Below are 15,104 nucleotides of genomic sequence, written 5' to 3'. Positions count from 1 at the left end.
AAGGTGTGTGCAGCTCAAATCTGGAGGTCAGAAAAGATGTAGCAGAATGATGGACTGCATGGTGGACAACGAGCTATATATAACTTGACTAGAACTATTTTTCTGATAGGTAACCAATGCAAATGAGCTAGCTTGGGAGAAATGTGATTATGACAGCAAGTGACAGAGATATATGGCACTGCAATGTTCTATATCAATTGGAGCCTCCTTGAAAGCTTTTCAGGATGACCCAACTAACGTGATTTGCCATAGTCTAGATGAGATTGTATGAATGTATCAGCAGCAGCAGCAGTGTGGTAATCAGAGGCGACGAGCAGCTGAATTTTAATTAGGAGTTTAACAAGCCAAAAGCATATACTTGCTACTTTGGATGTCTGTGACTCAAGGGAGAGGTCGGAATCAATGTAGATGACCAAGTTACAGAAAACTTTAGAGGGAGGTGGTGTCCCCATGGCTTTTGGCCAACTTCATTTGGCGATGGGGTCCCTGGAAAAGAGAAGCTCTGTTTTGGCTGGACTACATGTACAGCCATCCAGTGCCGTACAACAGTTAGAATGTTGGTAAATGAAATGTGACCATCAGTGGGACTAGAGGAGATGGTGAAAGAGGTACATAATTGAAATATCAACTGAGTATCATCAGTGCAGATAGAGAACTGGGCTCCAAACTATCTAGGATGTAAGCCTGAGGTAACATATAGCTGTTAAAAAGGAATGGTGAAAGGAATGGACCCTGACACTGCAGTTGATGCATCTGGATTCTAAAATGTAGGGAGGAAGCAGAAGTTTTAATAATGATCAGTAAGCAAAAAAGCCTATCCACTTGATAGCCGGATCTAAGGCAATATCTTTTACTCTAAAGGTTAGGGATTGACTGATAGTGCTGAAGACTGCAACAGATCCAAAATAAAAAATAAACCACTAAATCATCCATTGTCATTCAACCAACGCAGATCATCCAATATCGAGACAATAACCTATTCCGTACCATGTCTAGGACTAATCTCGGCCTGTAGGGAGTGGAGAAGGTTAATAAATTCCACAAACATTTGCAGCTTGAAAAAGACAGTTTCTCCTGAGTTTCAGTGAGATGAGAAAGCAGGGAGACGGACAAAAGTTGCTGGGATCGTCCTGTGAAAGCGAGAACTTTTTCATGACGATTTGATCACATCTGATTTTAACTGATCTAGTGATACTCCCTGGCTAATAAACTGACTGAACAGAAAGAACAGATCAGAGGCCTGCAAAGGACGTTGTTGCATTATCCTAGAAAGCCATATACCCGGGGATGGGGGAGTAGAGAGTGTAGAGGTGATGAGGATGTCCACCACCATAGAAACTGAAATTTGAAATAGAAAATAACTTAGCTAACTTTGGTGGAATACGTTTGGGTGTACCTGGTGGATTGGTGTCAACACCAGTGTCTTGTTTGTGCTTCATCTATAATCTTTTCTGTTTTACTAATATTGTAATAATATCTTAGTAATAAAAAAGGTTAATGATTATCACAGCGATCTTGGGAAGGTGTGGCCTGATTCTCTCTACCCGGTGGAGCATATAAGTCCTTGATGATGCTAAACAGCTCTTTAAGTAGGCTGGGTACATGGATAATAAGTTTTGAGTAGTAGCTTTGCCATTCGTATGTGTTGTTTGTACCTTGTAAGGATAGAAGTGTACCGTGACTCCGATAGGGAATCATAATTAAGTTGCAAAGTGAGCATCTGCATTAAAGGACATGCACTGAAAGGCATTCTGATGTTCTTTGTCTCAAGCCACAGCCTAAGCCATGGCCTTAAAATACTCTATAGCCCCTAAGACAGAGTGCCTCCCCAATTGGGGATGCGTGGCATTTAGGACCAAGGGCCACCGTGGCCCCGGCTCTGTGTGCCGGTCCAGTGTTGCTGGCCAGGGGAATGAAGTGGAAGAATAAGGAATTTTGGGGGTCGCACAGGAGGCGTGTCACTTCCATCCGGCACTGCATCCCTGGGGGGTATTTAAGTAGCCCCCTGAGTAGGCTTCATCCATTCTTGTGGATGCGCTGTGAGCGGCTGTGGGCACAGACCATCGTATTTTCCCACCCTCCCATCCCTTAGATATAAGTTTGTGAAAAATTGGTGTAACATGGCGTGACATCATGACATGAAATACTAAATGCACCCTAAGCAACTGAGGGGTACCCAAGGCAGGGTACCCTGGATCCTTTGTTGGGTGTCAAAAATTATGACTGATTAATATTTTTGATTTACAGGTTGTGTGTTGTGTTTTTCATGAGTTATGATATGATTTGATTAATCCTGCACAATGTGTATTAAATGAGTGTCATCTGATAATAAATTCTCCCATTGCCAAAGACAATCAGACTTCATCGGTTTACGTTTGGCGGGTGTTGGGGCGGGGACCTACTGGGGGCATCCAGGTCCTTAAGTCTATTTGCAGGGTTGCTGGATAGAACGAAAGACCACTCACCTGAAAGTAAGCATTAGCTTGTGTTGCCATACCAGGAGCCTAGACACCTGCTATGGCTCAAGTGCAGCCATCGAGCTCTTTAGGGACAACTGTGGAATAGTGGATGCTGGGCACTTCTTGGGCTGTTAGGGAGATCCTCTGGCAAATATCAGCATAACCTGCTCTATCCACACCCACTCATACTGAACCAATGCCCTTTCCTTTGCACCTAATAGGCCCATAGTATGGTGTTTAGTAGTGTGTTTGTTCACTTCTATGGGTGGGGGGCTAGTGAAGCTTACTGTTCTTAACTAGGGATTCAAGGTAAATAAACCTTGTGACTTTGGAGCAGGATAACCTATGTTTCGATCCTGGCTTCCTTCCTCCTCCACCAACTGATGTGATTCTGTACAAATTACTTTATCCCCTGTTTCTGCTCCCTTGTCGACAAAAATGGGAAGTTCCTAGGTGCAATTCAGTCCGAAGGGTGTGCTATCCAAGAAAATCCATTCATACAAAGCACAAGGCAAGAAACACGATACTTGTAGTTTAACTCAAGATTTACATATCAACATTGTACACACTCCTGTTCCAATCATTTACCTCCTCCGGGAAAGCTTATGCTAGGGTAACCAAGGCACTTTTGGAAATTTTACTCAATCCTTCACATACTACTTAAAACACAAGATGAAGTGTTCTCCAGCGGCTTCCACTTTTAGCAGGTAGGAGATCCGAGACTCAGTGATAATAAGTAATGTATTCAAAGGAAAAGCCAGAATAAGAATGAATGTAATTTATCTACGAAGTGCTAAAGGTCACATCAAAGCACTTATGAACAAACAAATAAAAGAACAGCTGCAGTAGAGCCAGAGGTAGATAAATACAATACCAACTACTGTGTGTGAGAATCTCAGTTATAGTGAGTCCGGTGGTGTTTGTCCTAGAGCAGTCGCCGTCCCACGAAGACGGTTCCATCCAGTTCATTGGTTGGCCAACACTTACCACTTCTTCTACGCCCATAAAAAATGACAGTGCTCCTAAGCCAAACAAAATTCAGTTTCAACAAAACGCCAAGAAACTTTTTAATGTTGGCCTTTTCTGCAGCTGGTCTGAGGAAAGTATTTGCTATTCCTGTTTCTGTCCGACTATACTGTGTCTCTCAGCTTTTAATGCCCCTAAATCTGTGTTGCGCTTCTTTGTTAACAAACGGTTCAAATAATCTTTTCTGCAAAAGGTTATGTTACATACAAAGTTGCATTTAGTTTAAAAAAAGTATGAAAAACACTCATGTTTTTTGCTGAAACGATGCCGCACTTTCAAATAGCTGGGGGACTGCATGGGATTCAAAATTGGTTTGTTCCAGTTCTTAATTTGTACTTGTTGTTTCCGGTGCGGAGCATCGGCACTTTATTTTTAAGGACCGGAACATATTTCTCTCCATCAGGCATCTACTGCGAGCAAAAGACACATATGGCAAAGTCGGAGGAAGAGAAAAACGAAAAAGCTCACAATAGAAGAAAGCAGAAAGGTGCATGAGTGAGCTGAAGGGGCAGGGGTGGCTGAAAATGGATTTGAGAGGCCCGAGATGTCTTCAGGATTACGCTGCCTGAGTATTCAGTGTTCGCACATTTAAGTGCAGCGGCTGCGTGGTTAAGAGGAGAGCCTTGGGCACCGGCACCTTTTAAATTTACAAATTAGGCAATGGTTTGTTTGTTCATTCTTTATTGTGTAAATAATTAACATAATCAAACTAGCTTGCTCAAATTCTGCCAGAGATGATCCACCCAGAGCAATTCACGAGTGACTACAGTCCATGCTGCAGACATAAAATGTGTCTAGGTGTACCTGCGAAAACACTCCCGAGTGAAATGACAGCAGACGAAACACAAACGAAAATTGAAAACCTTCCACGATGGAGGCGCAGCCATTAGATACTTTAAGGCGAAGGAGGGGCTGGCTGAATTTGTGGTGTAGTGGATTGCACTGAATGTAATAAATGTTATACTTTGTAATAAAATAAACAGCATGTGCAATCATAGGTGTCCGGCAGGCTAGACGATTTCTTCCGTCTACTTGGATACTCATTACGAGTGGCTCGTTTGGACATGCGGTAATCACACACGGTACTTACTCCGTGGGATCACATGCAAATCTGCCATAAACCCACAGGGACAGGCAGAAATTGGGAATACCTGAACTCTCATAATACAATCTTTGTTTGACTTTAAGACCACACAAGTTAAGAGATTCCACACAAAACACACAGGTCACTTTGGAAAAAGCCTGCTCAACCTCTACCAAATACTGTGGTATACGGGAACATAGCTTGAATTGGTGCAACAGGTGCAGCAGCACTGGGCCCAGAGGCCTGAAGCAAACAGTGGACTCGGGTTACCGATGTATGTAAGAGTTAAAACAGCTGCCAAGGTTGGCCACTTCCTTCCCCGCACTAGGGTTCATGACACACTGGTTATGTCGCGGATGGTAGTGCCCTGTGCTTGGGACCCTGGCAAACTCTCCCTGCACAGCTCAAAGAGCGAGCACCGAAGGGCCAATGCATCAGTTAGACGTGGCCAGGCCATATACAATCGTATACACAAAATGCTGCATCTGACTTCGAGCATTAGACACATCCTATTCCTAGACCCACAGTCCAGAATGAGGCATAACACGTAAAATGGCGAGTGCCCCAGCAGCCGCAGATGAGCTCGCGCAGTGTAGCGCAGTGAGCTGCACGTGCTCCCTCCAGACCCGCGCACGCCTCCGCTCCCTCCACCTGCACGTCCACCTGACCCCTCAGGAATGAGGGGGTCTGGCACCGACACCAGGGGGCAGGAGCTAGGCTCGCAGGCGCAGGGTTTGGCGCTCGGCTCCCAGCCTGCTTGCTCGCAGCTCCTTGCAGCTCTGCCTTGAATGCGCGGCCCGGGGCTACAAACTTCTTTGAACCTCTGAAAGGGCTGCGGCTCGCGGAGAGCTGCTCCGGCTGCGCTCAGACAATGAGTGGGAGAGGAAAGCTGTTTACAGCAACCACTGCTAATAATCCGCTGTAATCTTCCACGGGATTAAACAAAAACGATACGAAAAGAGGCAATTACACCCGCACATCAGTGAAAACGGCGAGAGACGGACGCACTGGGCAAATAAAAAAACATTTTACATAATGCAACATGGGCACGCTGTTTTCCTGGAAACCATCTGTGAGTGAATGTATAATAGCGTTTGGAGAAGTTTTGGAAAGTTTTATCATTGGAGTCAAATTTTGTAAATGGTTGCTATCACCAAGAAACTTAAATGAGGGCAGTAACACATTCCCTATTCGGTTGCCTATGTTTTTTTTAATGTAAAATGTAAATTGCCCTGTGATTTTGGGCAGAAAGTGCTGTTTGTGATTTAACAACATCTTATTAAGAAATGCATTCGAATAAGTACATGCTCATTTTTGTGATGTATGTATGTGTACCCAAATGGATAGTTTAAGCTCATGGTCTGTGTGTACACATATATACAGGTAAACGCTACTCATATCTTTAGTGTGTGTGCGCTCTATGTATATACGCTGTGCGTGCATGTGCTGTGTACCGAGATACATATCTTATACCAATGGACTGCGTGTGCCTCTTTACACACATAATGGTACATTCTAAACTCTTGGACCGTGTTTGTGCTGTGTACACACCTACATACATACATTATATACGCAAGGGCGGTGTGTGCTGTACAGACTTATATGAACTTCTTATGGGCACGGACCGTGCCTGTGCGTGCGTTTATGTGTACATATTATGTGTATATACTTTCGTGGACTCTGTACACGCGCTAGTGTGCGCATCTCCTAGTCGTGGACGTTGTGTGTGTTGTGTACGCGTGCATACACGTTCTATACTGATGCACCTTGTGTGCGTGTTGACACTTGTATGTATCTATTAAGGTTACTCAGGTGTGTGTATTTGTCGGTACGTTTTATACTCCTGAGTATTATAGAATGAAGTAGTATTACTTTATACATGATGGTAAGTTACAGACTATTCAGAACTATTAAAACAAGTCATGAGCATTGCGCAATTTATTTATCTATTTATTTTAGTCACCATCGCAGTGCAAGGGATCAGACAAGTTATAATGCGACGCGGCTGAGCGCAGTAAGAGGAAAGCTGTAGACCTGCTCCTCGGCAGCAGCGAATAAACTGTAAACAAAAAACAAGGAATGAAACTGACCTTTGCAGCAGTGGCAGGTGGGGGTGCCGGGAGGGGACCCGGGGTCCTGCAGGTGGGGGCCGGTGTTGGGAGCTCTCCAGCGTTCTGCCTCCAAGCCTGGTCTGCGGGTGCTGAGGCGGTGAGGAGTGGGGGTCCCGGGCAGCCTCTATCTCCCCTCCATCTGAAACAGCTCTGCCCGATAAGGGCAAGAAAGGCGCGGGAAGAGGAGGCGGCGGCGGACTACACAACAGCAGGTTTAAGAAGGGGGAATCGTGGTTAGGCAGGCACTGACATCCAGCTCCCCCCTCCTCGCGCCTTAACCCCTCCCTCCCGCGGAACACCTCACCTTCCCCGAGTGCAGGGCTCTAATCTCAGGGGAGGTGCTCCCCTCCCTCTCCCAGCCCCCTCCCCGGAGCGCCCCCTCCCCGGAGGAGCTTTGGCCATTAGTGCAGTCTTCGCGCCTCCGGAAGGTGAGCCCTGTCGAGGGGGCTCGCCTCGGCTTCAGACGCGCTTCATTCAGGAAGCGCTAAGCGGTGGGTGGTTCCTGCTGCATTAACTGCTGTAATTAAAGAGCGGGGCAAACAACACACCAAGGGCCGCTGCCCCTGGAGCTCCCGCGGTCAGCCCCAGGTCGTGGGTTCAAATGGGGCCATCTGGCCACTCTTCTGTCGGACTCTGAGGTGGTCCCAGGCCCCCCTCTGACCCGAGCAGGCCAGTGACGCAGCAAAAGGTCTCCGCTAAGTAAGGTTGCCCAACACCACTCCTAATGTCTGAGCCAAGGCCTATGCAGAAACCATAACTTGTGTGCCATTAAATCCGCATTTACCAAACTTAGCCAGCTGTCAAATGCCTGACCTACCACATGCCACAGCTAACAGTAAAATATTTTATTTTCGACTATTTAAAAGTCCCCAAAAAATGTAGCAAACATTTTCTTGCTCAGAACTCTTCGTTCAAGGCAGAGTTGCTGCTAGGATACATACCCCAAATTAATGACGAAATGGCTCCGCCTAACGTAACAACCAGCATATCGTCAAGAAATATCACTTTTTTGTTGCAGATATTGCAGGCAAATATCCCAAATAAACCCAGAATCTAAAGGCTTTGCCACTTTAAAGTGGCCATGCAGCGTAGAGAAGAAAATCACTCTCCTTTACACAGTGAACCACCGATAGCAGACATTCCTGGATGTTGTTTTGTTTGGTGGTGTTTGGTTAGGGTTTAAGATGTATTGTAATATTTTTCATTACACGGCTTATTTAAATATGAAACACACAAAAGGTGATGGGAGAAATGCTTGCAATAAGTCTAACTTCTATCAGTCGCTCGGGAAAGCATTCCAACCCATAGTTCTTTTGTCCATCATCCCACCTCAGTTTGGACCCAGCCTTATGCAAATCAGTCTTGACAATTCAGCCCAAACTCCCAGGCCAGGTCCTCCCTGAACCTACCCAAACCAAGACTGGTATTGCCCTGAGCAATAGCAATGGCACATGGTCAGACATATTGCAAGCATTTCTCCCGTCACCTTTCGTGTTTTTAATGTACTGTCCTAAGTGGCAAGGGTATGAGGGTATGCCCCGGTATGGGTCCTGTGCTTACTATGACACTGGGACCAAGCTACACCAAACTTACAAGCCCAAATCAGGGCAAAACAGGTCTTAGGTTGCTTGTGTTCTGGTTCAGGCTGGACCTGGCCTGGCAGTTTAGGCAGGACGGTTCCCATTGGAGCATAGTCAAGCCTGATTTACATATGGCTATGTACAACCTGAGGTGGCAAGGCACTTGTATGACGGAACCATGCATGCCATTACCATGCATGCTTTTACAACGCGGCCGGTGCAATGCAGGTACCATTACCACAAACAAATTTTATTGTAAAGGCATGAATGGTAAAGGTATATGTGTGGTAGAGGTTTTGAAAGTAAATGTAAGTATTTTACAGATAAGTATAAACCTTTATATGTTGTTTATTGTTTCCTTTAAAATACTTACATTTGCTTAGTAAAGGCATGAATGAGAAAGGCATTCAGTTGGTAAAATTTTTTACAGGTAGGTACAAACTGTGTGTGTATATATATATATATTTATATATATATATAATCCACTCTCAGGCCCCAATTCCCGTGAACAAGCTGTTATACGTTGAAACATGTTGGGTGCATCATTGATGTCCTCTTGAATTTTGCCACAGTTAAATTGGTTGCCTAGCACGCTGCAAAGTGCATGTCGTTCCGTTTCCAAACCCACCCTAAACCCTGAAATTATCCTTGCCACCTAAAAAACCAATACCCACCCTAAACACAAAAATCTGTTACCACCGAAAAACCCATACTCTCCCTAAAAAAAACCATACCCACCCAAAAAAATCCTTTGTCACCCAAAAACCAATACCAACCCTAAACCCTAAAATTACCCTTACCACCCAAAAACCCATACCCACCCTAAACTGTAAAATTACCCTTGACACCAGAAAACCCAAACCCACCCTAACCCCTAAAATGACCTTTGCCACCCAAAAACCCATACCCACCTAAACCTTAAAAAATATATTTACTAATATATATGCATAAATATATATCTATATTACCTACCTACATAGTTAGGACCATGTTGCCATAAAAAAAGACGTTTTTTGACTTGCCTACATCTTTGGCTCCGTTTGACAAATCTTCATAACATTTTCTAAAAAAAAGTGTTCCTGAGAATCTTTTTGTACCTTGGAATTTTCAGGATTGACCCTTCAAGCGGGGCAGAGAAAAAGGGTGCCAGGGGATCAAAAAAAGTGTTTCCAATTATAATTCCCATAGGGATTTTGAAAACAACTGTAACTCAAACAGCTGGATGGAATTACACCAAATTTGTCAGAAAGGTAACGTTTGATCCAGAAAGAAGCCTTTTCCTTGTTTGGGGTAAATCCATTCAGTAGTTTTTGAGAGATTAAAATAAAACTAAATATAGATATCTTGAGGCGCGAGGACTTCAATCAGGAAGTGTTGGCAGCCATTTTGAGACTCAGCTTCAATTCAGTCCCTGAAAAAAATATATAAATAAGGAAAGAGACCAGGTTAGGGACACCCTGACCCCTTAGCTCTGGTTCTAGGATCCTAGAGGGACCCTGCCAGTTAAAAAAGCACTTTATTTTGTAAATGTTTGCTGCAAAAAAAAAAAAAAAAAAAAAAAACACGTTCTCCCGTGTTCGTTTTGAATAGAGCCCCCAGGTGGACCAGGTTCCAGGGCCATTTTGTAAATGTGCATGGCGCCCCCTCCGAAGGCTCCGTGTCTGACATCATTGCTGGCTCCTGAAGGAGGCGGGGAGGAGGCTGGGACCGCAGGGGGCTAGAGGCTTCCCTTGCAGTCCCATTGCACACTCAGTGCTCTGAAGGGCACCTAGGACAGATGGCCAGGCCCCGGTGGAAGGGGTCACCAAGGCCAAAATCAGTCCAGGGAGGAGGGCCGCACAACCCCCCCTCCTCAATTTAATTAAGACCGGGCCCTGGGGGATGGGGTCCCTGCTGCCAAGATTGGACCAGGGAGGTGAGCCTCGTGCCCTCTCCTCCATTTAATAGATGTTGGCCCCAACCGATGAGGTCCCCGGGGCCAATATAGGCAGGGGGAGGAGGATCACGCACCACACACCCTTCCAGAGTCCCTGGGTCTCCGTTCAAATGTGCAAATCACCTGGAAGCAACACCTGCTTGCCCCAGTCCGTCCACCTTCGTTTGTATTCATGTCATCTCCCTTTTTGCCAGGATGGTGGACAACTTCCCAAAGAGACCCCAGTATGTTTTCCGCCGATTTTGATGGCACATTCTTGATGCCGAAGAATATGAGGACAGCTCCACAAAACAAAGAAGCACTTACTTCATATAGATAAAAGGAACGATCCTGGTTTGGTGGAGATTTGCGTCTTTGTAGACTTGTTGACCTTCCTATAGGAGGATTCATCTTATCACAGAATTCTAGAGAAACAAGCAACAGGAAGTTATGTTGCCAAAACGCACACAAGGTCACTGGTGACATTTCCTTTTGTGCTTCTATTACACAGCTGTAGTGTAGAATACATACTGGACATTGGCCCAAGTAGGAAGAAAGAACTCCACTTGGGTAGATAGTTCATGGAAAGCTGTGGACTCTTGTTGGATAAAAGGGCAGTTGAGATGCCTTTGTAGCAGAGTCACTCACATAGCTACTGACACACCCACACAGACACTTACACACCCACTCACAGACGCATTCAGACACTCACTCAGACACACACTCATGTACCTTCTCACAGCCCCACTCAGAGACTCATGCAACCCCTCACAGACCCACTCAGACACTAACACACGCACCCACAGACCCACTTAGACACTCATGCACCCACTCACAGACCCACTCAGAGACTCACATACCTATTCACAGTCCCACTCAGAGATTCACATATCCACTCACAGACCCACTTAGAGACTCTCACACCAGATCACAGACCCACTCAGACACTCACATGCCCACTCAAAGACACACTGAGAGACTCACACACCCACTCTCAGACCCACTCAGAGACCCACGCACTCACTTATACCCTCACAGACACTCACATACTCACTCACAGACCCACTTAGACATTCATGCACCCAGTCAAAGACCCACTCTGGCTCTCACAAAAACACTCACAGGCCCACACAGACACTCACACACCCACTCACAGAGACACTCTTACATCCAGAGACACCCTCTCACGCCTACTCTAACACCCAGACACTCACACCAACTCTCACACCCACATAGAACCTCTCCCAACTATAACTCACACCCTGGTCATGCACTGCTAACTATCCCAGATATTACAAAACTCATGACAACTTTTATAATATCATTAAAAATAAAAATGAAACATTAGCAGTCAAATTATTGAAGAAAAAACTGTGCATGGTGATGGCGCGAGATAAAGATACCTTAGTACGCAATAATGCCAGAGTTTATTTGAAGCTGGCTAAAAATTCTCAACTCTTCAAACTCTGATATATTGTCCATTGTCTATTGTAGATGAACAAAAAGTTCCTCGTCCATATTCAATCCATAAGGTATCTTAGTTCGGAGTCGGATGATATATCTGCTTTCGAGTTGTTGCAATTTTAAGGTTGAGAATTTTTAGCCAGCTTCGAATAAATTCTGCCATTATTTGGGACACAATACAAAGTTAGGAGCGGCAATCTTGCCACCGAGTTATTCTGAAATGTAATTATGTTCTGTATCTGCATCTTATAGTTCCCTGTTAATCAAGGCAACTTGCACTCCATAAGGAAGGGGTTGAAGTCATTACATTGTATTGTTGTAAATTGAAGGCACTTAGCCCAAATCTGAGTTATAATTAAGAGGAATCAATGAGACAGTTTCAGTTCATTGTAATAATGATATGATAGCATGTATCGACTGGCACTCACCCAGTATTGGAGGAAGTTTAATGTTAAGAATTGTATTCGTTCTAAAAAATATCCACGTTTAAATAACCTTCATCTTAGCAAAGCCAAGTGCAATGTTTAACAAACATTATCCACTTAGTGCCGAGAATGTTCGTTCATAACATCGAGCATAACATAGAGCAAACTATTTTTTGAAAGTTATTTAAGTTACATTTTACAAATGGGGCATTTAAATATAACCATTGTGATTTATGTTAGATGTGATACTGCTGTTATGTTTTTGTTCTGCTTTTAAAGTAACTATGATATCCAGAATGCCTCATTACAGGCAAGACAGATTTTTTAATATTTTAAGGGGAATAGAAGAAGGACTCGCTGACCGTGAGCAAGACACTGAAGGAGTTGAAACGCGTTGGTGGTTGCCGATGTTTTGAATAAAGAAGTTGTATTGGTATCTTTTGGAGTGCGGTGAATCTTTCTGGATGTAAATATATATATATATATTATGCTGTAACAACCACATTGTAATGGTAACGCATGTTAACAGTTGGGTTGTAATGGCTGTTTACCTGCAAGGCAGGCAAAAGGACAATGGGTGACCCTGTGTGATTGTCTGTAGTTAGACTTATTGCAGGCATTTCTCCCCTCACCTTTTGTGTGTTTGATATAAGGAATGCTAACCAAATTATTTGCCAGTGGTTAGATCTGCTGCAAGCATTCTTCCACACCTTTTGTGTGTTCTATTTAAACATGGCTCTGGACTGGGGAAGCTTTCCTCAAAGTTTTTAAATAATCACCAATTCTTTTCTTTGCATTTTGATGTGTTGAACTGAAGGGTGAGCATTCATTGTTGATAATGTGGATCCCAACTATGGGTGTGTAAAGATTTTATGTGCCCACAAACTAATATGAAATTCTCAGTTTTAGTCCTTTGCGTAATTGAAGAAGTCTCCTGGTTTTCCTATGTCTTCGCAAAGTCTTTTTGTTTCATAGAGACCAGTGTTCCATCTAATTATTTTCCACTTTGTGCGGCACCATGATGCTCGTGAGTGCATTTGTCGCTGAAGCGTGTGGAATCATGCTTGTAGCCAGAAGTGTATGTTTTGAGGAGGCTGGTCCCCAATAATTACAACAAAAGGGTCAGGGACTGGTTTCTCCATGATAATAGGGTATAGTAATGCAAAATATGACAAGATTGTAAATCAGGAGGATTGTTTTGATGTAACTTTGTTATGGTTAGTTTCCTCTACTTGAAGGAGTATTTGTAAAGATTAGTGACATGTATTTTAAAGAACAGTCAGCTGGTTGAAATTAGATATCTTTTTGTCCCCTTTGGAATCAAATAGGGAATCGGTGACAAAGTATCACAGGGACAGTAATCTTTAGTCAGATTTAATGAAATAAAAACAATTTTGAAGAGATTTTCTGGTTTCTTCCTCAGTGAGTTTTGGGAAAATGTGGGAAATTCTAAAACCCAAGAGCGGTGAAAACTGATTTGTTTTCAGAAGAGTACCACATTTAGCTACAAACATAACTTATGAGTGGTTAGAATTTATCCTGATAGGGGATTTAAACGATTCCTCTTTTGGGATTCTAGGGAAACTGTTTGAGAAATGGAATATGTTAAAGTGCATCAGAATAACTTTGTAAGGCAGCTCAGAGCACATGTGACGGCAGCCATGGATACGCAGAACATGCATGACTGCCAGATGATAGGCGTGGTCAGGCTAGGAGCACTGACTTTACCTCCATTCACAGGAACAGAAGTTAGCCTGGCGGCAGCCTGGCCCATGGTCTGGAAGGGAGTTTTAGTGCTACAGGGTGGGCAAGCTTGTCTCTTCGTACTGACATCTCTCCCGCTATTTGCCCAGTGCATATAGGGTTGCCACCTGGACGGTTTTCTACCAACACCACCAGTATTTTAATGTCCCGGCTGATACATAAATAGGAAAAATCACCTAAGCTGACTTTTTAGCCCTTGTTTGTACTTACTTCAACAGCAAATGTGAATAGAAAACACTTTTGTGTCCCAGAGCCCCAAAACAATTCCTGACTAATAAAAAAGTAATTACAGACAGAAACGTCATGTTACAATTGAATACATTCTTTTTTATTTATAGTCCTATTTAGGATCATGCCCAGACCTTTGCACACTCTTAAAACTACGAGAAAAGGACGATATTATGCTTTTGGTAAGGTGGCAACCCTAAGTGCTTATCGTTTTATTATGGCTGAACAAGCACAGCACATAGCAGTTAAAGTGGTGAAAATGTCCAACCACCTGGTGAAAGACAACCCCCATCCTTTCTGCCCATGTAGTAGGCTTTGGGTGGACATACAGAAGGACATATTTGTCCCATTTCTTTTTCTCTCTCTCTCTTTAAAAATGCAAAACATTTACTCTGAGAACTTGCATTAGTAAACCATACTAGAACTTGGAGCAGGCACGAGGCTTTATGATGTAAGGCAGTTGCCTAGTTAAAATAAAGTTTAGGAACCTATCACAACCAAATTGGAACCAGTACATCTGTGTATACTTTTCATAGACTACGCTAACCCTTATCAGCATGGCCAATATCTTTTTTTAAACGGACAGTGCCAACACTTCTTAAAAGGGGCATTTATAGATTAGAGTGCATCCTCAAAGATATACATGACATATATGCAGAATCGTTTTTATTGCCAGGGTTTATAAAGTTACACCTACAACACATTGGGCACAATACAGACAGCTGGAGGATTAATAACAAAATAATACAGAAAGAACTATAAAATACAAATGTATTGCAAAAAATGACAGATATTTATCAAGATGTACCAGCAATCACACTATCTTCTCCAAACATATACACTCTTTCTGATTGTTGTGTGTTATTTTAAGTCATTAGCCCCCTTCTTCACCACATTGTGGGGTCCTGGAAAGTCACCTCCACTACCTGGGCCTCAGTTTCCATATTATCTAGCGTAAAAAGTCTTGGAAATAGACTGTGACCAAGGTGAGGCGCTATAGAAGTGACATATACATTGATAAAGTTCACATTTGTTGCAGAAATGGTCT

General features: G+C 43.6%; 1 protein-coding gene across 3 annotated transcripts in view; it reads right to left on the bottom strand.

Annotated features, from left to right (window-relative positions):
• COL14A1 (collagen type XIV alpha 1 chain) overlaps positions 1-6,959 on the bottom strand; it is a 443,381-nt gene extending 436,422 nt beyond the window's left edge. For 2 of the 3 annotated variants that reach the window (XM_069220679.1, XM_069220680.1), the window contains exon 1: positions 6,660-6,959. The gene's annotated coding sequence lies outside the window, so the exon portion shown is untranslated. The remainder of the gene's footprint in view (positions 1-6,659) is intronic. The other variant, XM_069220681.1, reaches the window with a different exon arrangement.
• Between the last annotated feature and the right edge of the window lie 8,145 nt (positions 6,960-15,104).

Source organism: Pleurodeles waltl, chromosome 2_2 (genome assembly GCF_031143425.1).
Source record: "Pleurodeles waltl isolate 20211129_DDA chromosome 2_2, aPleWal1.hap1.20221129, whole genome shotgun sequence".
Classification (NCBI taxonomy): domain Eukaryota; kingdom Metazoa; phylum Chordata; class Amphibia; order Caudata; family Salamandridae; genus Pleurodeles; species Pleurodeles waltl.
Note: the sequence above shows the minus strand (reverse complement) of the source record. Positions and strands in the feature narration are given on the sequence as shown.